Source organism: Hydra vulgaris, chromosome 03 (genome assembly GCF_038396675.1).
Source record: "Hydra vulgaris chromosome 03, alternate assembly HydraT2T_AEP".
Taxonomy (NCBI): domain Eukaryota; kingdom Metazoa; phylum Cnidaria; class Hydrozoa; order Anthoathecata; family Hydridae; genus Hydra; species Hydra vulgaris.
In genome coordinates, this window is record NC_088922.1 from 67,892,096 (window position 1) to 67,909,511 (window position 17,416).

Consider the following 17,416-nt stretch of genomic DNA (forward strand, 5'->3'; position numbering starts at 1 on the left):
ATGGCTAGCGCAAAAAAGTATTTTTTTGGGGGTTTTATAAGCATTTTTTGCTTACTATAAAAAAAAGTTAAAAAAAAAGATGCACCCCCTTAATTGCGGCCCTGTCAACGATAAGGGGGTGTTATCGACGTCGAAACATAAAATTCACTTAAATGGTGAAGTTCTAGATATTATTAGTTCAATGAAACAATATAATCAAACATAATTTACAAAAAGTCTGATTTACAGCTAACACTAGATAGTTCTGTTCTTGATGCAGTACACTGTAAAATCATTCCATGTCGCGATTCATGCCCAAAAACGGTTGAGCTTGCTGCAGAGATATCTTGGATAGCACGCTTAACTGCCTGAGAGTGACAGGGTATACCAAAAATGAAATCAAACTGACAGTGTTGAAATTTTTCACTTTCAATAGCTGCTAGCAACGGTGGTGGTGTGAGGTTAGCTGTAGTTCAGTCAATCATATCAACGTAAGTCAAAGCATTGGCGTTTAGCTTGATACTTGACTTATCATAAACACGCACAGAAGAACTACACGAAGTACTTCTCAAATTAATTATTTTTTCACAACAGAAATGTCGCACAGAATCATCATTGTCACAAACACCAGAAAGAAGAATGTTTTCGAAGTGGGCAAAGTAGTTGTTGTTCTGCAACACAGGCTCTAATATTTTCCAATCTTCTGCTCCAAGCTCATGACACTGCTTCAGCAAGTAAAAAAAGTTCTTTGCACCATCAGCGCAAGAAGGATGACTCTTGATATTGAACCATGAAGGAGCGTAAACATTTACTATAAGACGTACAATTTTGTATAGTGATGGGGAACAGACTTCTTTTGATATATACAATCTCAAAATTCTGTTGGCTTTTGTCAGCCACCTAGCATGGTTTAAATTTCCTGGCATTGCGTTCTGTAAAGACCTAATTTCATCACTATTTGTATAACCTTGCTGCACTGCTAAGCATGCTCTAAGAAGATATATTTGATCTGTACTTAGACTGTTCTTAACCTCATCATTAATCTCAACCACTTTTCCTAACATAGCTTTAAACTTTGAAATTGGTGAATCCTTGGGGTCAAAGTCTAGCGCACTCATAATTACACCACTGGAACTACTAGGACCTCTTGTACATCCTCCATCAATAGCAGAAATGTATTTCCGAAATGGTAGTTCATTAGCACTTTCTCTAATTTTCGAATCACACCATTTCGTTTGCCTGTATTGGTTACTGTACCGTCACAAACAATTGCTAGTAGCGTACTTGCTGAATTTGTATTTGCAATTATCGATAATATCTCATTTGCAACGTCAACTGCTTTACCTGTTTCTGGCATTACATGATCAATGTAGTTATTGTTTGGAAATGATACAATAACATTATGTTCTTCCTTTATGCTAATACGTATACCAGACTTCTCAACAAAAGTTAAGTCTTTCTTCCCATCAAATCCAATACAAATTAGTTCTTGCATCTCGGCAGCATGCTTAGAAACTTGTTTTTGCCGCCAAAGACCTCTCTGACGTCTAAGTTTTGCAGGATCTATTGCAGTTTCTGCCGACAATAGCTTCATATCTTTTAGCACTGCATTCACTACAAGACAAGCTTCTCTGTTACTAATCTTGCATCTGTCCAAAGCTTTGCACAACTCCGGATATTGTTTCATGTTTCTGGGTGCTGCAACACCATCATCAGATTCACCACTGGAAATTTCATAATCAAGAACTTCATCACCCATGTTTAGTTGAAGTTTTACGTCCTCACCACCATCATCATCAGCATCATCACTCATGTTGTTGTAGATATAATTTATTTTTGTCTCATATTTTATTTTCTGATTGCGCTCAAATTTTAAACGTTTGACTGCTCTCATTTCTTTCTTCTGCAACATACCAGTAGCTTTTATATCTATAGCACCTATATACATTTTCCTTTCAGTTTTTTGGTCTAACCAGAAAGACCATTCTGTTGGAGGTATTTTATGCGACAGTGGACAAATACATTGTAAATTCTCTTGTATACCGTTGTCAACACATTTACAAGTACATATATCAAATACAGTTTGTAATGATTTCAAACAGCCTTGGTAGTTGATGGATGTCTTCTTAGAACTGGGATATTTAGTAAGACCCTTAACTTTATCAATCAATTTCTTAATACGATTGACTACACTCTTTGTGTCAATTACTGGGATACTCGCAGTGTTGTAGATACTTACAACTTCATGTGCTACAGCTGTCACTCTCTTCTGCATACAATCATATTTATTGTGCTTTAAGTAGTAGTCATACAGTCTGTAAACATCACTAGATGTTGGAAGTTGATTTTTTTTTATAACTGCAGGCTGCCCCAGAACTGAGTGTTTAGTCCCAAGTCTTGTGCTGACGGACGCCATTTATTAATACTCAATACAATGGAAACCAACTTGTCCAAACAATATCATATAACAATTAGAAAAGATTGATTATAAACAACTGATTGAAATAAACCCTGTTGTAGCAAGAATCAATTACCACTTTTTTTAAACAATCTAAAATATAAAACAGAACATGTTAAACACATATATTACCGTAATACAGGGTTTGATGAGGGTAAATTTACAATATGCTAGGATTACTTTTGGTTGAGTTAAGGTAATGTATGATTAATTTATGGTTACTTAGACTTATCTAATCTCATTTCATGTACCAGCGAATGTAATATAAACTAAACGCAGTGAACACTAATAAGAATATGCCTTTATAAAGTTGATATACGTTTTCACATTATTTCCACATTTTCAACTACAAGTTGCAAGTACTTACTGAGCTTAAAATTTAAAAAATCTTATGGTCCCTAGATTTTGGACCAATAGAACAACTTTTTATGCTATAGCCACACAAAAAAAAAAGTATGACCTGCCTTAATATATACACGTAGATACTTTTTTTGAAAGAAGAAGAGCTAATCTTGATTTTTTCAAGTCTTTTATGTATGGTTACAAAACTTTTTTATAGATTATTTTGCTTCTGAATATTTGGTTGATGTTCACACATGGAATTGAAGTCGAAGAAATGTCAATCCCCCTTTTTTTATTATTAAAAAAGCTTTCTATATGCATCAATTCACTTGCCATATTTCAATGAAAAAAAAACAATCAGCAAATAGTTTAATTTGTGTTAGATTAAGTTTACCACTCTTTTTAGGTAGTCCTAGGCAAACGTTATTTTGTGGTGATTCTTATTCGAAACATATATAAACCTACACTATTTTTAAAAAACGAAAGGTTAATCTTGATTTTTTTATGACTATAATTTATGGTTAGCATACTTTTTTATGGATTATTTTTTCGAAAATTTTGCATGAAAATTTAGTTGATGTTCACAGATAAAATTGCAGTCGTAGAAATATCGATCCCCCTTTTTTTATTATTAAAATATTTTTCTACATGCATTTCCTATTCACATGCCGATTTTAAACGAAAAATAAATACCAGAAAATAGATTAATTAGTATAGAACTTTTGGTACCTGTTTTCGTTTTTTGTTGTTCTTGTTGTTTTCGGTAATCGAAATACGGGTGCGGATAAGGGGGGTCAACTCTGAAAAAATTATTGCAATTTCGTATTATGTTGATTATTAGATTAAAATTAAAATGCAAAATATAGATTAAAGGTGTTTTTGATTCTCTAACAAATTAAAGTTTCTTTTATTTCATAATAATACTATAGTTAACTTATGTTTGAAACAAAAAATAATGATAAATGTAAAAACTTATTGTTTTCTTATGTTACATATAAAAAGAATAATGTTTCAGATAAAGACTCTTTCTTTTGAATGGATTGTTAAGTGATAGTATCAGTAGACAATTTTATAAATACACACCATATATAAATAAGTATACAAATCAGATACTTCATTGGTTTATTCCTAACAAAAATTTTGTTAGTGTTTTTTCACTATAATAAAAAATATTATTGTTATTATCTTTTTTCAATTCGATTGAATATTTCTTTAACTGGAATATTATTTAAATCATTATTCTATATACTAGCATCCCTTATGTTTACTTATTGTTTAGACCCTACTAAATATTATGCTTATTTTTAAGATTTCATAAGTATAAATAGCATCGTTTATATATAACTACAACCAAATTAAAATAATTTATATATAAACAATGTATGCACTCTTATAATAAATATAGTATAATAAATACCATTATACCAATATAAACCAAAGTATATACATTCCTAATGTTAGCTTATTGTTTAATAAATATATATTTTTATATTTTTACTGTTATATTTTCATTGTTTATTTTCATTTTGTTAATAAGGTTGTATCTTTCACAGAACAAAATTAGACGATTGTTACTTTTGTAACTTACTTTTGACAATTACAATTTTTTTGTTATCTTTAGTCCAATCTACACAGCCTACCACTGGTAAATTTGTATTGGATAATTTTTAGTATTGATTATAAAATTACAAATATAATTAGCAACGAGTGGTAAGTTTAACAATTGTTACTTTTTAATATGTATACATTTCTCGACAATTTCAAATTTGTTTTTTATTACAACTTTGTTAACCTTGAGTTACATCTTCAGCTGCTACAATTAGTAAGTTTAAAAAAACTATTATTTTCTAATCTGTTTATGCATGATGTATGCGTAAAACAATTATTTCTAATATGTGTATGGCTTTCTTATCAATTGCAAACAAAATTTTATTTTATTTCAACTTATTTTTTCATTTAGTCTCACAACCTTCTCTATAATCAGCACAACCTTCTGCTAGTAAAATTATGATTTAATTATTTTTCTAAATGATTATTGAATTCATAATATTTCTATTTACATACACTATTTAATACATTTTTATTATGTTATCCATCAAAGTGCAGTAGAAGTAAAATCAAGAGCAGTATTTAAATTTTTACTTTGATTAACATTTTTAAAGCTATAACTGATTTATTAGTCTTTCATTTTATTTATTCAACCAATGACGGTCTATCAGAGATATATAGTGTCTATCAGAGATATATGTATCAGCACCCTGGACCGACTAGCAGTCGCTCATTTTTGTGATGGGTCCAGTTAGGAGAGAATGACGAAGAATCATTTAGCTGGACCTATCATTCCCTAACAGGGGTGCTAGAAAAAAACTGTTGTGGAGAAGTTTGCAGGCGTAGACAGCATGGTAGCAGCTTTGTGGTTAATGGTGTCATACATAATCATTAGGCACCATTCTTTTTTTTTTATTAAAAATTTATATGTAATATCATCAAGTTTGTTTTCCATCAATTGTATCAATTTGTATCAATTTTTTTCAAACATAATTTAAAAATGAAGCATTGACAAGTGTAATAGTTTTAATGAAATATTTTGTATGTTTTCAATGTGAATAAAAGTTGTAGAATAAAAAGTAGTCAAGTTGTACCTGTCTATAGTTGTAGTATATCTATAGTTGCAAATAGTTGCAAATAGTTTTAAACTTTTAGATACGATCAGGACTTTTTGAGGATTTCATAGCCTATATTAAATACAGTGCTAAATTTATGTGTAATATTTTATTGAGTTGATGAATATGAAAAGTCTTTTTTTTAGAGTAGATACTCCTACCTGCATTTTGTAATGTGATAAGATTTGTAAATTTATGTCTCTATTTTAAATAAACGCAATTTCAAAACGTTTTTAAATTTCTGTTGACATTTTTTTCAAGTTTGAATATGAAAGGAAGGGGGGGCCTTAGTTGTGGCACACGCCCCTTTCCTAACTAATGTAGTAAAATAAACTTGTATACTAATTTCTTATTTTCAATAAACTCAATTTAAAATCTTTTTGAAATCTCTTTAAAAAATTTTTTTTAAGGTTTGAAGACTAAAGAAGACGGAGGGGTGGGGGGAGGAGGAGAGTTAGGCGTGGCACATATCCTTCCCCTTATGCCAATTTATACACCACTTGTAAACGCTATAGAGTGAGAAAGTATAATTTATACTTTTGAACACAAAATATAATCAGTGTTTTTAAGATTAAAGTATTTATAAGAATGTTACATTTTACTATGAGGGTGTTAAAACGTAACGAAAACATCCACCCTTTAATATAAGATAGACCACTAATATTTGATAATGGAATGGAAGCGAATTAGAACAACTTTTTGTGTATAAAGATAAAAAATTTTATCAGAAAAACAATCTTTCAGATGAAAAACTTGTATTTTTTAAGGGTTACGATAGTGTGCCGTACCCCTTCTGGCCCTCTAGACACCCCCTATATCTATAGACTAATGTAAACTGGTAGCCTACTCTTACATCTATCTTTTGATACCAAATTTTAAGCACTTGGATAAGATTTGACAAAGTTATAACAATTTCAGTGAAAAAATTAATAATTTTGGAACCAGTTTATTCAATAAATCCATATATCTAAAGTTTGCTACTAAAAACGTCATAACTTTTTTTCGAATTGTTCGTTTTTGATAATTTTTTCATCTTTAAAATACTGTATTGAAGGGCTTTCTAATGATATATAACAATCTAGTATATGCTCAATTTAAAAATTTCAGTCCACGTACCTAAATAAACTTGTTAATATATCAATTAAGTATAATTAAAACCAAATCGAAAATGAGCTTCAACTATTCTTCTTTCTAAAAATAATCTTTGTTAATAACGAATACTAAAAAGTTATTCCAGAAGGCCTTCCTCAAGCTCGATAACTTTGAAGAGACTACGAAAATCGTGGCACAAAATTTTAGCATAAAATTCGGTTCCGTAAAACGCAATTGTCACGTACCTACATAGAGCAACATCCAAAGATGACCAAGTTTCAGGTTGTTCCTAAAACAAATGTTTTTAAATTTCAAAGAATTTTTATAATAAAAACTCGACTATTTTTGTAGTAAGTATTTTTTGTTTTTTAAGCAAAAGTTAAAGAATATAGTTTATGGTATAAAATTTATACTCAAACTTACTGGCAAAGTGTTAACAACGATTCAAGCCATTATCGCAAAATTTTTAAAACTCAAATAGTAAAAAGCTTACGGCCTTAACATACGATTTTTTGAAGATACGGTTTTTTGAGATACGGTTTTTTGAAAAACCGTTACACTTCAAGTAAAACATAAAACGTCAAGTATAAAACCAATCGGATTTTTAAAAAACCAAAAATCATGATACCGTTTTTTGAAAAACCAAATATTTATTCAAAAAACCACTAAAAAATCGATTCGTTTTACAGTGTACTATTTGAGCTTATTTATTTTTGTAGCTTTTTCCATTCACCCTTTGTTATGCCAATATATTGTTTATCAGGTACATTCTTAGAGGAAACAACACATTTATATACCACATTTTTTGACAAACAACTTCCACTCATTGGACATTTATTTTTTTGTTTACAATTACAATTTTATGTAGTTTTTTCATTTAGGATTTCTTTTTTGTTTACCAAAGCATTGTTGTGACCTTTTATAATTCTTTCCATTTTTTTTGTACAACTGTCGCTAACTTTAATTTTATTTCGATTAAAAAGTTTATGTAATTTATTAGGCGGCGGGAAATGCTTATCGACCAATTTTAAAAACACTTTTCCTATGTTCGTGGAAACATTTTTGCTATATGGGGGGTTGAACCAAATTACATTTCTAGTTCTATTTCGCTTTTTTGAATTCTTTTTTTCAGGGTCCATTTTTAGTTCAAAATTTTCAAAACCACTTTTTTTAAGGGCATCTCAAATATTCGTCTAAAGGAATTGAATGCATTTTCATTAGAGGAGTTTTGGTTTAGCCTGTTATTAATTGAAATCGGGATTTGTTTTAGAATTTGAGGTGGATGATTTGAATTAATTTTAATATTCAATAATTCATCGCTTGGTTTTTTGAAAGGCTTATTTGAATTTTCAGAGAGGTTAAATCACCTATATTGATTATTTACAGTCCAACAAATTCACAAATCTCTGCTCCGTCATAACTGCCCATTGTTTCATCAAAACAGTCATTATGTTTATCTTTTTCCAAGTTTCCTTATTAAAAAATAGTAAGGTTTTTTACAGTCTTTTATTATACGGATTGTTTTTTCAGGAATAACTATGTGGCTTTTTGTAAATTCAATTGTTTTATCGAAAATATCTGCAGTTATTGAGAGGTAAAAATCATTAATAACAATTTGAATAAATGTACAGTCATTTTTATTTTCGATTAAAGAGAACCAATTTATAACATCAGTAATACTTTTCCATTGTTGTAAATTTAATTTATTTCTAAGAATATTATTAATTTTGTTCAATTTAATTTTGTTTACGTGTCCAATCTCACTTTTTTAGAGGGAACCAATAAATTATTGGTTCCCTCTTCTCTCTTCAAACTTTTATTCTCTACCTTAAATGTTCTTGTGTATTTCCAAATATATCTTCTTTTCAAAAGATTTTATGAAATGCTAATGCAGATTTATTAGGTTTCTTTTGTCAATGCTCCTCTGATGTTCATGCATCCGTGTGTTTACATGCTTTTTTGTTTCACCTACATCAATTTTGGAACAGTTGCATTTTATTATATAAGTTCTAGGCTGGCTGTTACTAGAATTTTGATTTGTTTTTTTATGTTAATTTAAGACCTTAAATTTGGGTTTGATTTAAATACTGCTCTGCATCTTGTTTTTCGGAATATTTTTCGAAGTTTTGGTGAAAGGTCTGGTACCCATGGTAAAGATGTTACAGGTGTATTAGTGTGTATTATTCCTTCATTGCTTATCATCTTTACCATTTTCAATAAACATGGCAAAAAATTTTATTTCGTTTTGCAAATGATGTTCGTTACAGATGGAGTAAGCTTTGTGAAGAAATCCTTCAAATATAGTAGTTAAAATATTCGATCGTGATTTGAATGCAGTTTAATTTGAATGTTAGTGTTTGCCTTTTTTCGATAAACTCATATTTTCTTATTGTGTTAATTATAATGGTTATATGAAAAAAGTTAAGCGTTTTTGTTTTGTTTTAACTTTAATTGTGTATTGTATTGCAGGCTGTTGTTGATTTAAAATAACTTGGAATTGTTTTGCTTGTTTGATATTAGGAAATCTTGAATGGTAATCGTCAACGTATTGTAAAAATGATTTTAGGTTAAGTGCAGGATTTATTGTCAATACCATTTTATATACATTATTTTTATAGAATTGTAGAAAAGATTTTACAAGAACCACCTTGAAGAAAGCCTGGAACCTATATAATAACATGCAATTGTTCGAAAGTTTATGTTGGTGAAACAAAAATGCAGGTTAATACGCGGATGCATCAACATCAGAGGAGCATTGACAAAAAGAAACCTAATCAATCTGCATTAGCATTTTATAAAACCTTTTTCAAAGAAGATATTATTTGGGAAAAAACAAGAAAATTACAGGTAAAAAAATAAAAAGTTTGAAAGACAAATTAGGCAGGCACTATAAATACAAAATAACATGCGCTCTTGATGAAGGCCAATACGTCAAAACTATGTTTTGGATGATATTTCTTAAATTTAAAAACAAAAGAAGTCATTCAACCGCTGACATCAATAGTAACAATTTTACATAAACCATAACTGTTATGATGCTGGTATCCCTGCAAAAAATTTTTATATAAAGTTATTAGTATTGAGATAACCCTGATAACCCTGCAAAAAAATTTTATATAAAGTTAACCTTGATAACCCTGCAATAAACCCTGCAATAAACCCTGAGATAACCTTGATAACCCTGCAAAAAAATTTTATATAAAGTTATTAGTATTGAGAAAAACTGTATTTCTTGATGTAATATAATATATAATATACTCTTATACAAGATGTTATCTTTCAAACAAAAAAATATATAGATACACACATTATATATATATATATATATATATATATATATATATATATATATATATATATATATATATATATATATATATTAGGGGTGTCCACTATGCAAAAAAATTTCAAAACCAACCAAATTGAATTTTTTCCCATTCTAGTGTTTGTGTATAATGTAAAAAATTTTTTTATCAAATTTTAATAACTATTCTAGAGCCCCCTCAGAGCCTCTAAAGACAAACCTTATTTCCAGAGAAATAATTATGGTGAATCTCATTTTTAAAGTTTTTAGAAATTAAATCACAGAAATCAAGCCAAACAAAAGCAGCTTGCATAATATATGTTAAATTATCCAGTTTAACCAAGCTAGTTCTGCATTTTTGGTTAACAGTTATAGTCAAAGCATCAGACGGGAACCCCAAAATTAAAATTAAGACTGTCTTTCTGAATGTTATTAATGTTGTTTCATTGTCCAAGAGTTTTTTTGCCAAAATCAGTAACCATGAGCGAGACTAGGTTTTGTCAAACCGAGACGAGACCGAGACGAGAAGTTAGTACTTCTCGTGAGACCGAGAACGAGACGAGACGAGAAATTTAACAATTTTTGAAAACAAATTTATTAAAATCCAAATTAAAAAAAAAAAAAAATGTAAACATAATTTTGACAAATAGACACAAATGTGTTTCCATCTTTTGTTTTCAAAGACTTTTTGGACGCCTTGCAATCAGCACCGTCACTTGTTTTTTGAAAATATCTCCAGATTTTGTTTTTTCTTGGTGACATTTTTGATCGTTGAAAGAGGCAAGAATATTTCTTTTCAATATGAACAATATGTGTCAAGTTGAATATCACTGGTAAACTAATGAAATTAAGTCGAAAGTGCACCATTTTATACAAAAAGTTTTTGCATTTAAAATCTAGTTAAAAATATTTAAAATCTAATTAAAATTTTTTAATTAGATTTAAAAAAAAAATCTAATTAAAAAATTTCTCACGAGAAACGAGAACGAGACAAGATCTCGCTCATGGTTAAAAATCAGGATATTGCTGCCTGTGATTTTCAACACCCTGCAGCAACCATTCTCTTTGTTCTGGATCACTGGTTATGATGGTGGCAAATTCTAAAATCAGTTTAACTCCTCTTTTTGCGGTATCATTTACAACTTTTACCGTACAAACAAATTTTTCAGCTTCTTTGTATCCTGGTTGCTCTGTCCACTGTTCAATTGGTTATAATAATTTGGACAAACAAAAGGTCACAACAATGCTTTGTTAAACAAAAAAGAAATCCTAAATGAAAAAACTACAGAAAATTGTAATTGTAAACAAAAAAATAATTGTCCAATGAGTGAAAGTTGTTTATCAAAAAATGTGGTATATAAATGTGTTGTTTCCTCTAAGAATGTACCTGATAAACAATATATTGGCATAAAAGAGGGTGTTTCCAAGAATGGAAAAACGTTTTGCCAATCATAAGCAGTCTTTTAAAAATAAAAAGTATTCAAAAGACACTATGCAGTCAAAATACATATGGGAATTGAAAGAAAAAAATATTGATGATTTTATAGTGAATTGGTCTATCCTTAAAACAGCGCCTACATATAACAATATTTTCAAAAAATGCATACTATGCTTACAAAAAAAATTTGAAACAATTACACATGCAAATCAAGAAATGTTTCTCCTAAAAAGCTATAAAAATAAATGAGTTCAAAAAATATTTACATTAACTACCCTTTTTAAAAAAACATTAAAAAAAAACATTAGTAATTATTTCTAAAGAATTCTTTTTATAATAGTGTCAGCAAATTCCACAAATGTGTGAAAATTTACAGTAGTTAAGACATTTGCGATATCCTGTAATTTAATTTTTGGTATAAATTGAATTTTTATTAATTTGATTTTTCATTTCTGATGAGTCTTTGTTGATGAAACGCAGTGTTAAATCAGATAAATTATTTGTTAAGTGATTTTCTACTATATATATATATATATATATATATATATATATATATATATATATATATATATATATATATATATATATATACATATATATATATGTATGTATGAATATATAAATGCACACACACTAGTATACTTCTTGTTTATAGATGTATTAATAACAACTATTACTTGTTACTTTTGTTAGTTATTATTGTTATTATATTATTTAACTATTGCAGTTTAATTAAAGTATTAATTATGTTATACTTACACATAAATAACAATTAATACTGAAATATCCATATTTAATACACATAAACTATGATAATTTTGTAATTAAAGTACACTTTTTGTACAATAAAAAAAATAAAAAAAGATGCAATAAAAAGTAAAAACAATAACAAATAAAAGTATATATATATATATATATATATATATATATATATATATATATATATATATATATATATATATATATATATATATATATATATATATTATGCCATATACATTAAAAATACTTGTGAATAACTTATATTGCTTATAAGGTTGTTATAAGCATTACAGTAAATATTTTTCTAATTTTATTTGATGTGCAAATTTTATTGTAGAATAAATAAACGTGTCATGTGAAGCAAATTAAATTCTTTATATTTTGAATGTGGAATGCTTTGAAAGTGATAATATAAATATTTTACTAGTAGATTTTGAAACTTAGTTAACTAATAATGAAGAAAATGTTGATCTCTCATTTTTTAATAAGCAAGACTTTTTTCTTTCAGAGATTGAAGAGTAGGACATAAACAAAATAAATTCTGAATGAAATTTGTTTGAGTAAAATGTAAGAAGCATTACAATTCAAAAAAATATTACGATAATCACATGCTAAATTGTGGTTTACGGCTGGTTTAATAATGGGACGCAAGTGGTATAATAGTAGCGTGTATTTTCTGAACAAGATCAGTTTTATTAGCATCGTTTTCATTAAAAGTTTTTAAATGAATAAAATAAAAAAGAAAGTTATAAAATGACCAGCTGCCTCGTCCTTTTTTTCATATTTTTTTTTTTAAATATCTATAATAAAAATGTTTAAATATTTTGATAGCAATATTTAGATATTTGTTTAACAAACAGTTTTGTTTGTATAAAAGAGGTTGACAAAATGTAAAAGATATAACCTCAAGTTTATTTTGCAATAGAGTAATAAAACACATAATATTTTTATTAAGTTAAAAAGTTATTTTATATTAATAATCACAGGCTGTTATATTATTTTTTAAGAATATGTTGTGAAATAAATTTAATATACAATTATAAAATGATAAACTTCAATATAAAATTGAAAATGTAGTTTAGATTCTAAATATTGCAAAGAATATGTCACAAGTTTTTTGCAATATTTAGGATCAAAACTACATTTTCAATTTAATTTGAACTCGAGAAGTATTTTATAGATTTAGTATATTTAATTTATTTAACAACATGTTTGAATAATCATGAAAGTTTTGTAAGTATTAGTAACTTGCTATAGTAAGTCAATTTTCATTTTGTTATTGGTTGTACATGATTATATCATAACATTTTATATCTTTTTATATCTCTTATTATATGGCTATATCACATAGCCATACAGCTGGAAAAAAGATATCAAGTGTTATTATAATATGATATAATCATATAATTAATAGCACAATGAAAATTGTATTACTATAGGAAGTCACAAATTACTATTGCTTTGCTGTAATTACTATTTATTTACAATTCCAGTTAAGCCTGATTGTTAACAATTAACATTACTAATTGCATTTGTAATCATAAATTTTTTTTCAAAGTATGAGTGTTAGTAAAAAAAAAACCCTCCAACAATTTTTTTTTTGTAATACATTTTTTATTTATCTTATTTTTATTTGAGACTTTAAGAAAATTTTTTATTTAAGAGGTTTAATAGTATCTATGTTTTTTTGTTTTTTTAGATAGATATATAATCTTTTTCGTTAATACGAAATTTTTTACAAAATTGTCAACGTATCAAACTGACTGGAGCAAGCAGAAGACGATGGTCTTATCATCTTGCACCGATAACTTCAATTATATTTTACAATCAATATCAATTAAATATAATTTAAGCGCAAATTATAAGATATTTAGATATATAAAAATAAAAGAATTCGTATAAGTAAAATGGCCAACCCTTGGCCATGTATCTTTATAAATATAAATACAATTAAATGTATTTTTATAAACGTAACCATAAACATTTCCAGTTATTGTGTAAATGAAAAAAAATTTCAAGACGTGTAAAAGTTATTTTAGAAATAAGAGGTTGTTACAGTTATGTTGAGGTCAAGTAACTGTTGTTTAACAACGCATTTAAAATGTTGAACAGAGTTTATCGTTTTAATCTCATTTGTGAGAAATGAGTTCCACAATTGTGGTCCTCTTCTAGATATTGAGAATTTGGATTGTCTCAAAGACATTTTTGGAATATAGTAGTTCTGCTTAGAATATTTTGTTTTGTATTTATGATCAATAAGTTGGAAGTAATTATGAAATATTTTTAGGACTAAATTATTTTTTACTCTGACTGAAGGAAGACATAAACTGAACGATGCTATAGATGTTTTGTTCATAAATATTAAGAACTCTCAGTTCTTTCATTATTTGTTTAGCACTAACATACCTATTTTTAAATATGCTTGTTTTTGTTTTTTATAGACTAAGGCTAGTTTTGATTGGTAAGTACTTGTACAGGCAACATTGCAGTAGCTAATGTAGCTATGAACAAATGCAAAGAATAAACTTTTTAGACATACTTTATTTAAAATATGTAAGTTTTATTGTAATATAAAACTTGTTTCCGATTGTTTAGATAGCATCTAAACCATTTTAGATTTTTATTTTTTATACCATAATCACGTTTGTATAGAAGGATCTTGTGATCCACTTTATCGAACGCCTTTGACAAATCGATAAATACTCCAAGTGTATATTGACCCATTCAAAATTTCCTTAACTAACTAACTGCATGATCAGTTGAATGATTTTTTTAAAATCCGTATTGGTTATTAAAAAGGGTAATGTGATTTTGGACGTATGAAAAAAGTCTGTCGTACATTATGCGCTCTAGTACTTTCGAGAAGCATGAAAGTATGGAGATATATTGGAACTACGCGGGTTAATTTTAAGTTTTCAGGAAAAACTCCAATTTTTATTGAGAGATTAAACTTCTTTAACCACCTGAGAGCTTATGTCATCAAGGCCCGGACTCTTATTTGGTTGTATTGTTTTAAATGCGTTTCGAAGCTCATCAGAAGATAATTCAAACTTGTCCTTTACAAAGTTTACTTCTTTTAAATATGATTTAAATATTTTTTTACATTGAGTTATTTTATTAGCTTGTGCGTTTCCGATGTTTTTAAAATAATTGTTAAAACTTTCAGTAATCTTTTTTCGATCATAATAACAATGTTTTTGTTATCGATATTTAAATGGTTAGGCAGGATATTACCTGAATCAATCTTTTCCTTTCCTTTTACTTCTTTTATAACATCCTATATTTTTTTTATTATTACCAATATTACTTTATAAAAGATTTGAAAAATAATTATTTTTAGTTTCTTAAGTTTTTCAAAAAGGTTTTTATAACTTTTATATTTTTTTTCATTTTTGTTATTTTTTTAAAATAGTTTTCGTTTTTAAAGTTGGTTTGTGTTGATTAATGATTAAAAACAAAAATACAATACTTTAACAAATATCAGTTATAGACTATGGAATTATACATGATTTTGATAAATAAATATTATGCAAAGTCTCCCTTAAAATGGTTCATCTAAATCTGGTAAGTTTACAAATAATTTGATTATTTTATTTTCAATAATTATGTTTTCATGTTTCATAAAGTGAAAGAAAAGTTTTCTTTTCCTGAATTTTAATATCACAAACTATTACTTTATAGAATTTGATAAAATAAATGAAAGACTTTCTGTATATCAAAAATGTGTAATATTTTTTTAATAAACATTTTTTTGTTGTGTTTTGCCTGGTCTTCTGTAAATCAATTACGGCAGAGATTTGAGCTGGTTAAGAAATTATATATTTATTACAAAGAGATGTGAATCTTATCTAATCTAATAGCAGCACATTTTTTTATACCAAAAACAGCATTGTTTTTAATAAAATGTTCTGAATACATACTTTTAAAGATTTTTTAAAAAGTACATACATAGTAATAGTTATTTGTAGTTAGTATACTCCTGCAAGAATTTTCACATAAACTTTATTTAGTACCGCCGTGGTATTTTTTTATAATTTTTATATACATGTTCATTTATCAGTTGATTAATAAATTTTTTTTCAAATAATAAGCCATAACATGGTAAAGCATGTACATTATTGATGCAATATTATTTCAATAATGATAATTTGTTAGTTTGTATATATATATAAAATTACAAATGTTACCATTTACAATTATTTATTAAATTGTATATGGTATATATATATACCACATTCGCATCATTTATTTTTATATAGAGTCATCAATCACACTGTAGTAACGTTAAAAACTCATCCATGCATAATTAGTGATTCAAATAGGGCGTTTTATTTTTTTCAGAATATACTATAAAATAAATTTAATGAATAATCATAAAATGTACCTTAAATACAACATGAAATTTAAAATAAAGTTAATTGAAAATTCTTTACGTTTATGTTTGAATAATCATGATTTTAATTGTAACTATTCTCTTACTCTATAATCCTTGGCTATAATTGTAAGTGGATTTTTATTGTGATTTAGAAATTTAAATAACATTTTTGTCTTGCTATATCATGGTTATTTACAGGCTATTTATATTAAGTTAAATAACATCAAACATTAACAATTAAATAACATTGTTTTAGATTCCCTATAGACTGCCTGTCAGCACTTGTGATTGCAACTGATGATAGCAACTAAAAAAGCATTATAAATTGTATCATTGAAGCTTCAGTTGTTCAGTATTAGTTTTTTTATTTTGTTTTTTATTTGTTATTTTTTAAAAACAAATTTTTATTCAAGAGATTTAATTGTATTAGTATCTTACACGTATGCAATTTATATACTGTTTTTAGTTAGCTTGTGTTTTAAATGTGTTTTTGGTTGCCTAATACTTAATTGTTATGTGCAAGATTTGGCAAACTGCATGATATGTCATAAATAATATTATCAAAAAATATTCAAATCTACATTTCTTTGCAAGTATATATGCTATTATCCCAGCCATTATTGATATACGGGTACTGTACGGGGCTCATACAAGTTGTCAACTGGGTCCCGTATGGAAAGAAAAACCGTATTTTTCCAGATCTTGGCCGCGGTTTTCATATGGGGGCCTATACGGGTATGCCTGTTGGGTATCCTTTATGGGTCCCAGACAAATTCCATACTTTAAAACTGTAAAAGGGCCATTTAGGTTTTCAACTGAGACCCATATTGAAAGCCCATCGGGAACCCGCTGGATTTTGGCCGCTGTTTTTCTATAGGGCCCATATGGGTTTGCCCGCTGGGTATCCCGTATGAGTCCCATGAGGATTACCCATTGCAAATCTTACAAAACTAGGTTTAAAATATTTAAAATTTACAGAAAAAGCAAATTTATATGACTTGAT

At 27.5% G+C, this 17,416-nt stretch overlaps 1 long non-coding RNA gene across 1 annotated transcript in view; it reads left to right on the forward strand.

Moving 5' to 3' along the window:
* Window positions 1-16,882, forward strand: part of LOC136078360 (uncharacterized) — a 45,632-nt gene extending 28,750 nt beyond the window's left edge. Inside the window, exons 2-3 of the long non-coding RNA XR_010637762.1 lie at window positions 13,738-15,602; window positions 16,670-16,882. This is a non-coding gene — a long non-coding RNA (uncharacterized LOC136078360). The remainder of the gene's footprint in view (window positions 1-13,737; window positions 15,603-16,669) is intronic.
* The last annotated feature ends 534 nt before the right edge of the window (window positions 16,883-17,416 follow it).